This window comes from Triticum aestivum, chromosome 2D (genome assembly GCF_018294505.1).
Source record: "Triticum aestivum cultivar Chinese Spring chromosome 2D, IWGSC CS RefSeq v2.1, whole genome shotgun sequence".
Lineage (NCBI taxonomy): Eukaryota > Viridiplantae > Streptophyta > Magnoliopsida > Poales > Poaceae > Triticum > Triticum aestivum.
The window spans coordinates 313,277,768-313,292,232 of record NC_057799.1 but is presented as its reverse complement, the minus strand read 5'-3'; the positions used below and the strand labels follow the sequence as shown (position 1 = coordinate 313,292,232).

The following is a 14,465-nucleotide window of genomic DNA, read 5'->3' as shown; positions in this document are numbered from 1 at the left end:
GCAATGTTCCGTCTACCTCGTGGACGTGCAGTTTTCACTAGTGCCACCTCCACCCCAAACTACCCTCTACCGTTGAGATGTGCAACTATATCTACTACCACGTCCAACTGACTACTAGCTGATGTGCAACTTTTTCCCTACCTGTGGATGTGCAGTTTTCACTATTGTTACCTCGACCAACTGCCTAGCAGTGGATGTGCAACTTCGGATGCTACCCCGACCAACTGTCCAATAGTCGACGTGCAACTTTCTCCCGTACCTCATGGATATGTAATTTTCACTGCTCGACCCTGTCCCAACCACCCCTTGTTAGTGAGATGTCCAACTTTAGGGCCCCGCCTATAGGCCACTCTTCTCCTCCCTCAAGGATGTGTAGTTTTTTACCATCCAACAATCTCCGCTAGTGAGATGTGCAACTTAGCCTATTGTCCCGGGCAACTGTCTTGCAGACTATGTGCAACTTTGTCTGTTCCCCTGCCAACTGAAACAACAAATCCACAAGTAGGAAGAAGAAAAAGTTGCACATTGACTACTAGACAGTTGACTAAAACAATAGACTAAATTGCACATATCACTGGTAGGGTAGGTGGGGTAGGGTGTGCCGATAGTGAACAATACACATCCACGAGAGAAGAAGGGTTGCACGTCGACTACTAGATAGTTGGCTGGGATAGTAGACTAGTTGCACATCTCAAAAGGTTGGTTGTCATTGTTGCTAAGTTGCAACCACATAGGAAATTGGATCATGCAACTCTAAAATTGGCTTCGTAAAAAATTGCACCATGTACTAATAGAGTTGCACCATATAACACTAAAGTTGGCATCGAAAAATTTCACTGAAACATATTCATACAGGATCTAGTTTCAAAGATCTCGTCATAGAGATACCAACAATGAAAAAAGATCTAAATTTTGATGCATTGACTTTTAAAAAATTCAAAAAGCCGAAATAAATACAAATGGATCTGTTTCCCCTAACCCGAAGTGACTAGTATGGATGCATTAAATACCAACAGCCACATGCGTTAGAAGATAAAAAGAATTAACGCATGCATGTGAGTATCCGGCCGCTCAAGTTGTCTAACCAGCGCACGCACGATTGTGTGTTCCCGTTCTTTTTAAAATTGGAATTACAAAAAATCTCCACTTCTCTAGAAGAATGGAATGTGGAAAAAAAATTAGATTTCTCAGCTGCTGCATGTTCATTTTCAAGAAATGTTTTCAAACTATTTTACAAATCTCAACGCTGCCGTATGTTCTTATATTGTTTTGCACCTTGATGTTCAGTTGTCGCTCTGTGTTGTGGTTGTTAAAGGCCCCGCGGTCAGTTGTCTGTGGTGTCTGAGGTCGTGGGATTGAATCCTAGTACGCGTCGTTGTTATTCATCATTTTTTGTGTTTGGTCGGCCCAGTTGTGCGACTCTCCCTATGCGTCTACCTCCTGTATGATGCAAAATGCGTCATATAGGAAGTCCCGTGTAGGAGCTCCCGCGACAAGCCACCTAAGAAAAATAAGTACCACTGAAGGCAAACAACTGAGAGCCCACATTGTTCATTCAAAGCGATTTCTGGTGCACCTAGATCTTTTTCAAAAAAATATGGTGGAGTTAATTAAAGAAAATAAATTCCATAGGATTGGTCACTTCTTTCATTCGCTAATTTGCTTTTGATTAAAATGATATTTCATATTTTCTTTTGATTCATTAACATATGTTTATTCAGGTACGATTAAGATAATTTGACTCACATTTGCTACATTTCTTTGAGATGCCTGATGAAATGTTTGAACCTTAACTTGTTCGTAAACTTACTTTCCATGCCAGAATCCATTATCCCTAAATTTGGTGTTCAGTATGCATCAACAGTTCCTTGACCTAAGTTTGCCAGAATCCATGGTCCCTAAATTTGTTGTTCAGTATGCATCAACAGTTCCTCGACCTAGGTTTGGTGTTGCGACACACGGATCTTCTCCCAGAGTATGATGCCAAGCACATCGCCTTGGGATTGATCACTTTTGTCGTGAATGCATGGACAATATGAGCACAATAGATGATGATGACAAAGAGGAGAAATGGCAACATAATATAATGGGTTGCTAGCGGCGTGTGAGGATTTATTTCTCCCGTTGCAATGCACAGACACATTTCCTAGTACTATGTAGATAATATTATCATGCAGCAGGCGTCATGAGTAGTCATCAAATCATTAAAAGAATCTAGTCAAATATTACCAATCACAGCTACATCTCAAACATCTAGACAATTTGGTGTGATCTGCATTGTACTCCAGCTAGCGATATAAATGTATTTTCATAAAAAAAGAAGCGTTATAAATGTAGGTATTTGACAAAGTATTAATGCACCAACGTGTGATTCACTGTCCTCCCTCCCGTGTCTCCACCTCCCCCTCAGTCTTAAACGAGAGCTCTTAACGAGGGAAGCGACGATTCTGCACCGAGGTCCAGATGCTCCCAGGTGTGAACAGTAAAAATATTTAAAATAGCAAAAAAAAAACTTATGGTGCAAGATGGTCAAATGCGTGATGCCCGTGCCAAAATTAGGTGGAGTTTGGACAATCAAGGAGCTCGTGGCAAAAAGGATAAATTTCGGGCATATGAGAAAGTTTGAAAAAACGTACAAGTCATAACCGATTTTATCTTTTTTCCGGCAAGCTCCTTGAATATCGTTTACCCATGAATTTTTGCGCATACCTCATGCATTGAAGCATCTCGAATAAAAAAAGTTTCAGATTTTTATGTTTTTTGTACTTTTTGTTTTGATTTTACTGTTCATCGGGTGTACATGAGTCCTAGCTCTAAATTGAATTATCGTCTTAAAGAGTTGCTATTAGTACAGTCAAATCAGTACTACGTTAGCCCTAGTTGTCGTCATCGAAGGTATCCGTCACGACCCTTCTCTTCTCAGTACCCCTCCTCTCCCCTGCCTAGCTGCCTCGGCGGCGGCAAGAGAATGGGACCCATTAGTTTCATGTTTTTTTCTTTGGTTTTGTCTCTTTGGCCGCATCGATGAGGTGGCACCAAAAATGGTACGCCCTCCGTTTCAAAATAGATGACCCAACTTCGTATTAACTTTAGTACAAAGTTGGGTCATCTATTTTGGAACGGAGGGAGTATATTTGAATAAGGTGACCCTGGTCTCTCCTTACTTCGACGACATTCACTCTAGCATCGACGAAGTGCCTGTGAGAGTTTGTTTTGCCAGTTCTATTGGCTCTTCGGATCTTCTCAGTGGGTGTATCTATCAAAGAGAGCAATTCACCGGCTATTGTTGCAGCTGCTTCGACATGTTTTTTCGTGATGTTTTGCGGTATTGTTCAATTTTTCCTACTCTTTACACCGGTAGTGATGGATTGCAAGTCTGTGTGGTGCAGGGTGATGATCCAACCGATATTGCTTCATTGATTCCATATCCTATTAGAAGAGGCGAACTATTACGGTTTCTTAAGGTTGGTATGGCGAAGAAGTTTGCAGGTATATATTTCTTTTACTATTGCTTCGTTGTAATTTTCAATCTCTAGCGGGCAACATACAAATTTAATGTAATTTAGTTTCTATTGATTGTTCCGTGTCTAGTTTTTTCATCCTACTGGTTATTTTCCTTAATAATTATCAGATTTAAAATAGTTCAAATTCAACAAGATTATCGGATGTTAAGTTTTTCATAGACGGATCATGTCATCCCACACATACCGCCCCTTCAGTTTCATCCAACAGTTATGTGCGTAAATAGTCATCCCTCTATCCTGTGGTACTTCACGACAACGCGTACGGGCTGCACAATGTGTAGAGAAGCATTGAGTGAATGAATCATTCCATCAACAAGTTGAGCAAGAAGCAAACTTACGATCTCCACGGCTACCGCACGCAATGGCCACGTTGCCTCCAATTGATCAACCACGCAACAAAACTTGGTGACGGTGGTTTGGATGTTGTACCATTGATATGATAATGACTTGACATTGCGTTTATGGATGATGTGCATGTCGCAGGACATAGTGTGCTTTCGCGCGTGAAATGAATCATGCACGCATTGCCAAAAGAGCCCCTTTTGCTCCTGCCTACGAAATCCACAGATACTGCCAACCACGCATCGCACGAGAACTCATCGTCCATGCTCGAGTACCCCGTCATCCTTCGTACTCTAAAAAAGACATGAAGTTCGAAAAAAAGCTCAATGACATTTGGTCGAACTCCTATCGGGCGTGGTGATTGTCATGGACATCGTGGGCATGTGGGGCGGAGGTACCTGGCTGTGGATGGATCCTAGGTGGACGACACTATAGTACAAGGCGAGAGGGCGAGTGGGTGGTGGTTGCGGATGTCCCGCAATGCCTGGGTGGCGCCCGAAGAGGTACTACGGCCACATCGTTGTCGCCAGAGGGCATGGATGCAAATCAAAGGGGCTAGGGCGGAGTGGAAGAGAATGGGACCGGGCCGGAGATTTGAGTGGTCGGGGTGTCGAAGTCCTGCGTGGCTGATGTTCGGACTCCTGCAACATCTCCCCACCTTCCGTCCCTGTTTGCTTCCAGTTTGCTGGAAAAAATGCATTCAGACGTTCGCGGACTGCTACAGTCCCACGTTAGATGGCGAAAAACGTCCAGATCCGGACTAATGCGGGCGGTTTGAGATCCACTTTGCATATGCCCTTACGCAATCCTTTTGAACAATTTGCAAATTATGGCATAACATGTTGCAGGACAAAGCATCGTAGTGCATGTGTGCTTAGCAGAATGCGACGTAGCAGAACCGATCCATTACTGGTAGTTCTTTCTCTTAACAAAGTTCGAGGCAGTTGGTTGCTCGGATTTTTAAGCTGTGCCGATGGCTAGAGATGGATTAGTACACGCATACTTCCTTCTTTCATCTATATTAGTTGACTCGTTGCGCCAAATGGCGCAGAAACCCGCTAAAGCCATGTTGTTGATGAAAATAGTTTCATTTTGCAAGGATCATGTGTTAAACCATGCTATATTGAAAATATGTTTATCATGTTGTGGAATCTGAGTTTGGAAAAAGAAAATATTTGTATAACATGTACGGACCAACTAAGCAGGCATTGTTTTAGTTTTAAAATATGGTCATCATGATGAGAAACCTAAGCTAAGAAAGACATTTGTATAAGATGTATAGACCAGCTATGGATGTATTTTTTAGCAGTGTTTGCACCAAACTCTTATTTTCCATATGCACGAAGAAAAAAGAACCTCTTTGTATTGTGTGTATGGAGGCATAGATATTCAAATGGCCCATATGTGGCGGAGCCAGGAGTATTCCCTGGTATTCCATGGAATACCAATGATTTTAGGGCAAAAAAAATTATATATTACATATATAGACTGAAACAGTCAAAGCCCACTCGACACATGTCCAGGTCCAGCCCACACAACAACTCAAGGCCTCAAACTGGCCGACTCCAGTCCAGTACGCATCATCTATTCTCCCCTGTTGTAATTTTGTAAACACCCTCCGGTGGGGGCTGTTAGCGCGGTTTGTCGGGATCAATCAGGAGCTTATGCTGGTTCGGCAGTGGTGGTATTCCATGGTATGACCGATCCGCAGATTTTGGAAGCTCTGGCATGCCGCGAGTCTATTGCATTAGCCAGGGATCTTGCACTGATTCATTTGAGGGTGGCTTCAGATTGCCTTGCGGTGGTCAAGGACATACAAACTGGTACTATGGGTACAATTGCTCCAATCGTGCAGGAGATCGTCGACTCGAGCAGGGAGTTTCACTCCTGCTCTTTCACCCATGAGAGACGTCTTTCTAACAAGGAGGCTCATGGCTTAGCTAGACATGCTTTACATTTAGGGGAGGGTCGCCATGTATGGCTGTTACAGCCTCATGATACTTCTATTATTCCTGTAATTCGTTCTATTGATCAATAAAGTAAAGCATGTTTCTCTCAAAAAAAAATCTATTCTCCCCTGCTCCCCACGACCTAGCTGCCTGCAGGCTGCAGCCGGCCGAGGCGGCGGCGGATGGCACCTACAGGAATGTGATGGCTGCGGCGCGGCAAGCAAGCAAGTCCGCGAACTGCCGCACCGGGTCCGGCCCTCTGGCCTCCGCCGGTCCCAGGTCACTGCCCTCCGCAGCTCTGCTCTCGGCGCCCGCCATTGCAAAAGCTCCACGAGATCCATCCGCCCAGGTAAACTTATCCTCTGATTTAGAACGGAATAGAAAGGTCAAGAATCAGCCATAGTAATAGTATAATTCTGGCATTATGTTGATGGTTCATGAATCCTTTTCTTGAAGTGGCCTAACCCACGAACAACAATGTGTGTGGCCCGTCAGGAGTAGAATATTGAAGTGGTAGGGACTGCATCCACCGAACCTGTTTATCTCATTTTCTTCCTCGGTTCCTCGGTTGAGAGAAGCATTTCAAGTGAGATTTCTTCTTTCCTTTGATTTCGGATTTCTCTGCATGCATGGATTTAGTTCTCATTTATCTGGATCTTGCATTTCCCCTCTTTCTATGCCGACTTTTACTCCTCCTGTGTCTTTTTTTAGACATGGTAGACCTTGTGCTATAATTCTTTCTATTTAGGTATGTATACAGATGCAAATAAATCCTTGTAGTTATTCCAATGGTTATTGGTGTATAGGTTGATTAGGTTGCGATTCGATCTTGCTTTTTCAACCGCATTTCCATGGGTATATGATGTGCCGGATTTTTATGCTAGCATATTAATGTGCCTTCATTACGCTGTTTTGATTGAAAATCCATGATTCCATAGTTTTCTGCCACGGCTGAGCATGAGGAGATCTCCTGTGGATATTAGTTCCGATGGAAGTGCTGATAGTAGCTCTGACAAACGTTCGGACAACAGCTCAGATGAAAGTGCCGATAGCTTCTCTGATGTCCGGCAAATTCCAGTGCCTGATGAACTGTATACAACATAATATTTCAAATGTATATGTAGGACTGATCAAATTTCACCAAAGAAGCATTGGGTCATCCAGAAAATGCGAGCTATCATCTTATTTTGCAAAACCGTACCAAGTTCCAACTCTTACAAATATAGAGGTAACCCAACTTTCACATGCTTAGACTCTTGACAGACATGCAACTACATGGAAATTTCTGATGCACCGTCAGACCTGTGATATAGGGATAGCCACCCTATCCTCAATTGTTTCCACATTCTACACACAGGTTAAAGGTCGGGAGAAACTGTCCAATGATGGCGCTACAAAGGGCATTGTAATCAACATTGTATTGTGTACGATGTCGTCGGTGAGTATGATCTCCGGTAAAATATTATATCATTGCTCATGCTCATGAAGTTAAGAACTAATATTGCAACAATTTGTGCTTAGCATTTTATAGCAGCCAAAAGAAGTAGCAATATACATTTATAATTGGAACAACTCCTCTGGTTTGCAAAATCAGAAAAGGTCACTTTAAATCAATAACCAAAAACAATATGGGAAACCAAGTATGCCACTGATGATTTATTTCACATAAGAAATGAAAAATAACAAGAATTCGAGACACATAATTATATCTGAACTTAACAATGAGCTTTACTCAATAGAAGTTTGTACAGCCGGTCGTATTATCTTCCAATCAGAACCAAATAAGGTTGGTTGCACAAACAAATAAAGAAATAGCTTGACCAAAGTTCTGCTTTAGCAGGTCCTATTATCTAATTTCCTAAAAATGCAGAATATATTTCTACACTCGTAACATCAAAATGCAAGTTTCGTTCAACAAAATCTTCTGATAGCTTCTTCATCTACCCTTCTTTATGAAATCCGCAAACACGGTGTCTAGCTAAAAACATAGATTATGAAATCAAAATAAGAGACACGGGAGTAAAGAGGTAAAGAGAAAGGAGCACTTAACAGAGATTTATTGTGGGATGACTATTGCTGCTGCCGTAGGATTGTTTGGCCCCACACCATTGCAGCTATATCATCTCACGCTGTTTGTTGACACTGCATATACTTCAATACTTTAGCTCGTCAAAACCAAATAAGCATGGTTGCAATAAAGACATTTTACCAAAGATCTCCTTTAGCCGGTCGTATTATCTTCCAATCAGAACCAAATAAGGTTGGTTCCACAAACAAATAAAGAAATAGCTTAACCAAAGTTCTCCTTTAGCAGGTCCTATTATCTAATTTCCTAAAAATGCAGAATATATTTCTACACTTGTAACATCAAAATGTAAGTTTCGTTCAACAAAATCTTCTGATAGCTTCTTCATCTACCCTTCTTTATGAAATCCGCAAACACGGTGTCTAGCTAAAAACATAGACTATGACATCAAAATCAGAGACACGGGAGTAAAGAGGTAAAGAGAAAGGAGCACTTAACAGAGATTTATCGTGGGATGACTATTGCTGCTGCCGTAGGATTGTTTGGCCCCACCATTGCAGCCATCGCATCTCACAATGTTTGTTGACACTACATATAGTTCAATGGATAGGCACTGTAAAACGAGGTCTAGCTAAAAACTGCATATAGTTCAATGGATAGGAACTGTAAAAAGAAGCTAACTAATCCGGATGTCCTTTGTCCTCTGAAAAGAAAAATGGGGAAAGTTTCAAGACATGAAACATCAGTTTTGGAAAAGCAATCGGCTGGCATCCTTTCAGGTTCGACATGCAGAAATGATATTAGACAGAGGTCTCGTACTTGATGAGTTCACAACTGGTTGAATTTTGTAGATTTGTTCTTCACAATGATAAAAAATAAAGGGAAAATCTGTAGACTGTTGTCACAAATCCAGGATAGTATTATCAAGGTTCAGAAAAAGCAAATCATGACAACATAACTGAAGATATATATACTAAAAACCTATAAAGTTTCTAGCTAAGTCGTCCAATGCCTAATCTACATGGACTGGAAACGGAATCACGCTCGATGCTCAGTCCTTAATAACGACTCATATATGTAGGTAAGACCAGACTATCTCGGTCCTTCTTCTCTACCAGATCAAATTTCACAATATATGCCGAGTACAACCTGCTATAAATATAGCACAAGGGGCGCATACCCTGAATATATGAGCTATTCGTGATTGCCTAGTGCCTTGAAAGAAACCCTGTGGCCTTTATGCCCAAAATTGGGAATATCCCTCCACATGCAGCCCAGAACGGCGAGGTAGAGCACAATGTATATTTTCAAACAATCACTTGTATTTTTATCATGCAAACTGGCAGAAGGCCCTCCTGTGGGTAAGCATACAAAGGGGTGCCACTGCAAGAGATCTGAGTGCCTGAAGAAATACTGTGAGTGCTTTAATCTAGTATTCTATGTTCAGAGAACTGCCGTATCACCCAGCGGCACCTTCTGTATGCACATCATATGCAGAATCCTGCTATAATGGGTATTAGTCGGCCATCTGTGGCTCTTTCTCATGCAGCAGAAAAGCTCTCCAATCTCTCAGTGGATTCATTAGGCAGAGATCAGCTCATCAGTCAAAATGATTGTTCACAAGTAATTCTTTTTTCCAAGATCCTTTCTATAATTTTCATTTTTTTCAAAAAGGCTTTCATAATTTTCATGACTTCTGCCTTCGTTATGTGGACTTAGAAAATAATTTCAGGTATAAAATATAGCAGCTAAGAACATGTGGCGTCTTACGGATAGCCGACTGAATATTCATGATTAGTAGCTCAAATGCTAGAACATATCATTCAGTTAAAATAAAAGGTCAACAAAAGTTGAAAATCTGGTTATTAACATATACTTCTGTTTTTTCCTGTCTCAGGTGACTTCGTCTTTGCTCACTCCTGTTCCTATAGAAAGCACTCAAAGTACTGTCAAATTAGGGCTGCAAAGAGTTACATTTTGAAACTAATGTTTTGGACTGGGTATTAGAGATAAATTATATGAGTATAAGTTATCTAGAGCAGAAATTCAGTATAGATACTTCTCTGCTGAGTGGACGCAAGGACAGGCAAAGACAAAATTAAACGGTGTTGAGAAGTTGAACAGCTGGGCCACCAGTCTGCCACAGTTCTAGGGCTCGACAGCTTAGTCAAAGGTGACGACAATCCATTCCACTTCAGACAACTCTGTCATGTCACAATTGCCATCGCATGTCAACAGGAGCAGAGCAATCCTAGTAGATATTAATTTTCATAAACTCATGCTTCTAAGTAGATCAATCCAAATCATGTGAACGACAAATAGCAAAACAAGTATAAAGTAAGACAAAAGAGATCCAAAGTAGACCAATGCATACTGACTGGCAAAAATACTCACAGTTAGTGCCATGCATAGTACATAATGCACCCAGATAATAAAGAAGAGACCAAATCTCTTTATGATTTTTTATACTGACAAAGGCGGAGTTGAATGCTGAATTAAAAACCCTTTGTAAACTAAAGAGCACTGGTGGTGAATCAAACCTAACATTGACATTGTTGTGAATTATCGTCTAAATCTTGCTAATTCAGAAGGAAATAACATTAAGTACGATGCAGACATGTACAAAAGCAAATTTAATCCATATATCAAACAGCTTTGCATAGCACATTGACCAATCAGAGAGAGTGTGAAATAAGTACTGGAAGAAGGGAAGATTCAAAATCAGATCAATTCCCTGAGTATCAATCGCACTTGCTGCGATTTTTTCTGAGTACTTCATCTCGCTATGTTGGATGATGCAGCTTCACTGAAATTGACAGAGAGCGGATAGAACTTAGGTGGCCAAAATATGTACAGGAGATCAAAACCTAAGAAAAGAGAGAAAGGATGTAGAGGCAAATCTGAACCACCTCAAGGTCTTTCTCCTGCTGCTCCGGTGGGCGACCCTCCCTCAACCGTTGACCCCGGCCGCAATCGATGCTCCACCAATCCAGAGGCAGAGGCGGCGCCTCTCATGGCGCTAAGGAGGTGAGGACGCGCTGGCGCGACGAGTCAACCAGCCAACCGCCGCGGGGAGGAGGACGGTGTGCGAGCTGTCACCCTTCTCCTTCTCCCTGCTGCTTGTCCTCCTCGCCAGCCACCTCCTTCGCCCTGTCCTCCGCATCCTCCCCCTCCACTCCTCCGCGAAGACCCCGATGCCCTGCTCTTGCACGACGGCGACCTGCGCCCAATCTGGAACCATGGTGGCATGGAAGAGGAGAGGAGGAGACGAGCAAAGAGGCAAGGCCGGCGGCGTGGGGGAATGGAGAGGAGGCGGCCGCTGTGGGTATCGGGGAAAGGGGGCTAGGGTTCAGCTGGTGTGGGACGAGGGGATTGGGCAAGCAGGTCAATGCGGCGCGTGAGGCATGGACTGGGCAAAAACCTCTCGCACAAGCGCGGGGCTGACCCAGCCAATGCGAGCTCGAGGCGAGCCCACCCGTCATTGGACACGAAAAACAACCGTGAGGTGAAAAAGATTTGACCGTAAGGCAAATATCCAACGGTTCAGACACGCCGAAGGCCAGATCAGACGGCCATAAAGGGCTGCGCGTGAGGAAGCCATCTGGAGGCAAGTTGGCTAGCTCCATTATATGTTAAAAAAGGGCCTAGTGATTTTTTCAAGACCGCTTTTGACTATTAATAAGATTAATAGTACATGAGATGTATAATGTGAAAATTATATCATTAGAAGCTCCTTTCACATACGAACGATGTACTTTTGTATAACTTGCATGTTATATATTATTGCTTTAACATTTGATCAAAATTAGCCTCGAAAAACGCATTAGGCCCTATATAAATGAAACAAGGGAGTAGTATTAAACTAGTTCAGGGTTTGGGCTTGGATGAATTGTCAAATAACAAGGCTGACAGCTGACAATTAATTTGAGACTAGAAGGGTTAGGCGCGCTCTGCTGCGTCATTGGTGTTGTTGGGTTTCTCCAAAAAAACTAATCACTCTGTTTCAAAATATAAAATGCATTATCTTTTGTGAAAACTCAAATCTTTTAACTTTGATCAAATTTCTAGAGAAATATATCAAAATCCATAATATCAAATTTCTAGAGAAATATATCTTTTTTGTTTAATATTGTGGATGTTGATATTTTTGCTCTGAACCTGGTCAAAGCTAAAGAAATTTGTCTTTCTATGAAACTAATACCCCTTATGTTTTGACTTCAGTTTGGTAGGTGGGGAGATGATAAATTGTGTTTTTTTAATTATAATGTGGCTATTTGGAGGGCCTTTCGTGATGTGATTATGTCCTATCCGCTAACCAACGTATATTTATGTGGGAAAATTCTATGTTGGTGGTTGCATGTACCACTATATTGGTGCTACAATATCACATGACGACGCTTCTTTTTTGCCGGTGATGGGAGGGTGCGCGGGATTGATATGTTTTTATAGGCCGGTTGCTACTGATTGATTTAAAAAATCGTTGGCCTAGCCAAAATCATAAACCAAATCCAAAATTGAATAGCTCAATTGAATGAAAGAGTTTCAAAATTGAAGAACACAGTGAATAAAAAAAATTGAATGGGAGAGCTTGAGAAAGTGTTACCCGGTCAAAATCGGTTGATCCAATTCTAAATTGAATACCTCGATTATTTATGAGACCTTAAAAAAATAGAAAGTATAGTGTATAGTATAAGAGAATTGAATGAGATGGTTTTGAGAAATTGTTGATCTGGTCAAAATCAGGCGATCCAATTCTAATTGAAAACGTCAATTAAATGTCTGCTCTTTAAAATTAGGAAGCTCAGTGTTATAGAGGATAAGGCTATACAACCTTTTTAATCGAAAAGTATGTTCTAACCATCATTGTTGGTTTGCCCATAATGTTTTTTTCTTGTGCGACCGGGGTGGGGGGAAAGTTGCACAGAGGCAAAACAGTAATATTGCATTTCTTACCGTCAAGTAATTCAAATTCGGTCGTGAACGCTGGGAGCTCCTATGTGTCGCTTGCACGGAATCGAACACGGGACCTCCAGCGGAACAGCGCGCGACGTTAACCAACAAACAAAGCAAACTTTGTTGAGATATACGCAGCACAGTCATTTAACCACTAACTGCTCGTACGGACATACTGTACACAAGCAAAACGGTACTGTAGGAGTACTGTAGCTAATGCTTTTTTTAAACAGAACACTTCAAATTTCGAGTTGTTTTTGAAAGCACGAACACTTAGAAATAATATATATGAAACGTTTCAAAAAATGAATGTTTTTCTGAAGACACAAACATTTTTGAAAACAAATGAATATTTCTTGTATTGTGTGAACATTTTTGGATTGCACGAACATTTTTCAGAAAACACGAACATTATTTTGAAAGCGCAAACATTTTTCACAAAGACGAACATTGTTTTGAAAGCACGAACATTTTTCAAAAAGACGAACATTGTCCAAATTGCGAACATTATCTTGAAAAACATGAATTTACTCCGAAATTTACGAACATTTTTTGAAAATGTGACATTTTTCAACTTTAAAACATTTTGAATACGCAAACATTTTCTAAAATTTGGGAACATTTTTTAAAACATGATTTTTTTTGAAACAATTTGAACATTTTTTGAATTCTGCAAATGTTTTATATTATTTTTAAAATTGCAAACATTGTTTTGATTGCGTGAACATTTTTCAGAAAAGACGAACATTGTTTTGAAAGCACGAACATTTTTCACAAAGATGAGCATTGTCTTGAAAGCGCGAACATTTTCCAAATTGCGAACATTTTTTATGAAATTTACGAACATCTTTTTTTAAAATGTGACACTTTTCAACTTTACAAACATTTTGAATACTCAATCATTTTGAAATATTTGGGAACATTTTCTAAAACATGAACATTTTTTAAAATTTGTGAACATTTTTTTGAAAACAGTAATATTTTTTTGAAAACCCCGAAACTATTTTCACAATTGGGAACAATTTTGAATTTTTGGACATTTTATAAATTTGCGAATTTTTCAAAAAATAAATAGAACAAGGGAAATAAATGAAGAAAGAAACAGAAAGGATAAAAACGAAAAGAAACAGGAAAGGAGAAACCAAAACCAAAAAAAACTGAAAGAAAACCAGCCTTGAAAAACAACAATAAAAAGAAAAATCGGTTCGGGGAACCTTCTAGAAGTTCCCAAAACCGGGAGAAAACCACCCACCCGCAATAGCCACGCTAACTGCTAAATGGGCCCTGGCTTACTGAGCTCTTCGCGTCCCTCGCCTCTGCGAACCTCCGCCAATTTGACGGAGAATGCGTCAAATAGGAAATACCGTGAACACTAGTAGTTTCGGTGAAACAAAATTACAGCCAAGGAAGGTCAGGCCTTGCTCCTTGCTAACCAACAGAATATTGCAATTTGGAGGAAAATGTAGAGAGTGAAGTGCACAATGATCGAAGCAGCGGACGCAAGCGCGTATCCATTGCTTGGGCCGGGGAGCGCGAGTGTGCATCTGAGAAACAGTACGCGAGTTGGCCCACCTAGGTGTGGGCCCGGTACGGCCAGCGACGATGCGACTGGAGACTGCAGCTCGCGCAGAAGTCCCGCGCGATTCGCGGGGCATTTCCTGCTCACTCCCT

The 14,465-nt window shown here is 41.2% G+C and overlaps 1 long non-coding RNA gene across 1 annotated transcript; it reads right to left on the bottom strand.

Annotated features, from left to right (window-relative positions):
- Positions 1-7,456: 7,456 nt before the first annotated feature.
- Positions 7,457-11,217, bottom strand: LOC123052902 (uncharacterized). The gene is made up of 2 exons (XR_006425156.1): positions 10,751-11,217; positions 7,457-10,647 (listed from the first exon to the last, which is right to left on the bottom strand). It is a non-coding gene; the product is annotated as an uncharacterized lncRNA (long non-coding RNA).
- Between the last annotated feature and the right edge of the window lie 3,248 nt (positions 11,218-14,465).